The 2,500-nt window shown below is 32.4% G+C and overlaps 1 protein-coding gene across 1 annotated transcript in view; it reads right to left on the reverse strand.

Annotated features, from left to right (window-relative positions):
- LOC125039193 (glutamate receptor ionotropic, kainate 2-like) overlaps positions 1 to 2,500 on the reverse strand; it is a gene marked incomplete at its 5' end in the record, with an annotated part of 77,309 nt that overhangs the window by 151 nt on the left and 74,658 nt on the right. The window contains one exon of the mRNA XM_047632975.1: positions 1 to 2,500. This exon is cut by the window's left edge and continues 151 nt beyond it; it is cut by the window's right edge and continues 354 nt beyond it.

Raw genomic sequence — 2,500 nt, forward strand, 5'->3', positions numbered from 1 at the left:
TTGGCTCCTTTTTTTATGTATATATATATACATCTTCCCCAAACCCAAAAGTCTTTATAAAACCTGAAGTCCATAAAACAGATAACTAGGCAATATTGCGACAACATTTTCTCTTTTGTGTCTCATTTACCACTTTCTTATCTCTGCTTCTTCTATAAGAATGAAACTTTTACAATTCAGTGAAGATAAAAAAGTTGGTCAGCAATACAAATTTCATTATTTTCTCACAAGGAATAAAATATAAGTATTAGTAACATCAGGTTCAAATCACACGTGCTGGCTTTCATACTTCACTTCTTAATTATAAACATTCCATTCATACTATTTTGTAAGTGTAAATAATACATATTTGTAAGTGTGAGTGATACATACCTGTAAGTGTACATAATACATATTCGTAAGTGTAAAGGATACATATTCATAAGTGTAAATGATACATATTTGTAAGTGTGAATAATACTTATTTGTAAGTGTAAATAATTCATATTTGTAAGTGTAAATAATACATATTTATAAGTGTAAATAATACATATGCAGGATTGATGCAGGCCTTTTACAGCTACACATAGTATCAAGTTTGGGAAATGAACAATTCAAAATAGAAATCGTTCGAGGGAAATTCACGCGACGTGAAAATGAACAAAAGGCGTTAGTTCATTAAGTGACAAATTATGTATTCGTGTTTGTAAGTCTGTGTATGTGCATGTGTATATTTGTAGGTATGGTTGTATAGTGTGGGTGTAGTGTAGTGCAGTCTGTCTGTGTCTATGTTTATGTTTAGAAAAAAAAAGTAATAAAACAAGGAATAAACATTAGATCAAATGAAGCAATGAAGAGTCCATCACTTTGTTCCTTTGGACGAAACCTTCCAACAATTCGTTATTGGAACAGACCCACGGCCTTCAATTGTTTTTTCCCCATATGCAAGTTCTTCCAAAAAGAAGAAAAAAGGCGCTGATAACGCACACACACGCAGAACTCTTACACAGTGAGAACACCCTTAAGTTACGCACACACATTGACAACTATCTCTGTTCAAATCTGTACACAACTCGGTATTGCGTTAAGATAACATATATCACAGTGCGTACATGTACAGTTATATGGGATTTTTGCAATGTCCTTAGAGAAAGAAAAAACAGATTTTATAATTGTTATTATTAGTAGTATTATTACTGTTATTATTATTATTGTTTATTATTATTTAAACCTCGTCCTTAAACACATCAAGATATTACTGAATGCTTCAAATAGGATACTGAAAATATAGAAGAACGCCAACTCGCTGCCCAGTTCTAGTGATGGCGCCAGCACTGCCATCTAGCGTCTGTAATCCGAAGCTTAGTTGGCGCGGCGGATGTATGCTTGAGATAGAACAGACGTTTCGATATAGAAATATAAAAAGTTCTTATTCACTCGGGCAAAGTTAGAGAAGCATAAGGCATAACCATAGCTGTGGGCATTTATATCCTTGATTAGAGGCAGCTTCATGTCTATGTGTTGTGTAAATATTTACAAAATAGTTTTTGATATATTACACACTGGGAAAGGAGGCAAAACAAAAAAAATGCATTTCTGGATGCACTTCTTTCCTGTAGATTTCGGATATATTATGAGATTATGTGTATATGTATATATATATAAAACTTACAGACTATTACGTTTTTTGTTCTTTTTTTAGCAAGAAGTTTATCCTCTTTGCATTTCTGAAACTTCTCTTTTTTATGTTTTTTTTTTTTCTTATTTTCATTCTTTTTATTAATCTATTTATTTACTTATCTTGTGATTGATTTCCTATGATTTGGGACCTACCGATAACTTCTTTATGTTATCGCCTACAGTTTGTTTCAAAATAAATATTTTCTTAATACAAATTTTAAAACATCACAAAACACTTCTTCAGTATAATGTTTATTGTTTCAGGAAAAAAATCTGTTAGATTTTTTTTTTATTGTTTATATATTATTTATATAACTTTTTTTTTCTTTTCCATTGGCTTTTTTTTCAATACCATTCCAAATGACTGTCACAATATCTTTATTACAAGTCTTTTGACCATTTTCTTTCCTTTTACGTCGTATATAATTTCTTATTTTCATCTTCCTTGCACTTTTTTTTTTTTTTTTTTTTTTTTTACATTCTTGTGGCACTCTTCGAAAATTATTGATACACGTAAACCTGTCTCGCGTATGTTTTCCTATAGAGAACCTTCACACTTATTCTGCTCGTTTCCCAATGGATAGTTACTGCTATTCACTGCGTTTCACCAAGGACACGCATTGCAATATAGGACACGCATTGCAATATAGGACACACATTGCAATATAGGACACACATTGTAGTTTTAGGACACTTGTTGCAACGACGGTTCAGGACACCGATTTTCACGATGGTCATGGTCTGACGAAGAGGAAAGTATTTACACAATTCGACTCGCCAGCTGTTGATGTCTATGCAACTATGCAAGGCGTCCCGTGGTCGCGTTCTTGCATCCTATATC

This window comes from Penaeus chinensis, chromosome 26 (assembly GCF_019202785.1).
Source record: "Penaeus chinensis breed Huanghai No. 1 chromosome 26, ASM1920278v2, whole genome shotgun sequence".
Classification (NCBI taxonomy): domain Eukaryota; kingdom Metazoa; phylum Arthropoda; class Malacostraca; order Decapoda; family Penaeidae; genus Penaeus; species Penaeus chinensis.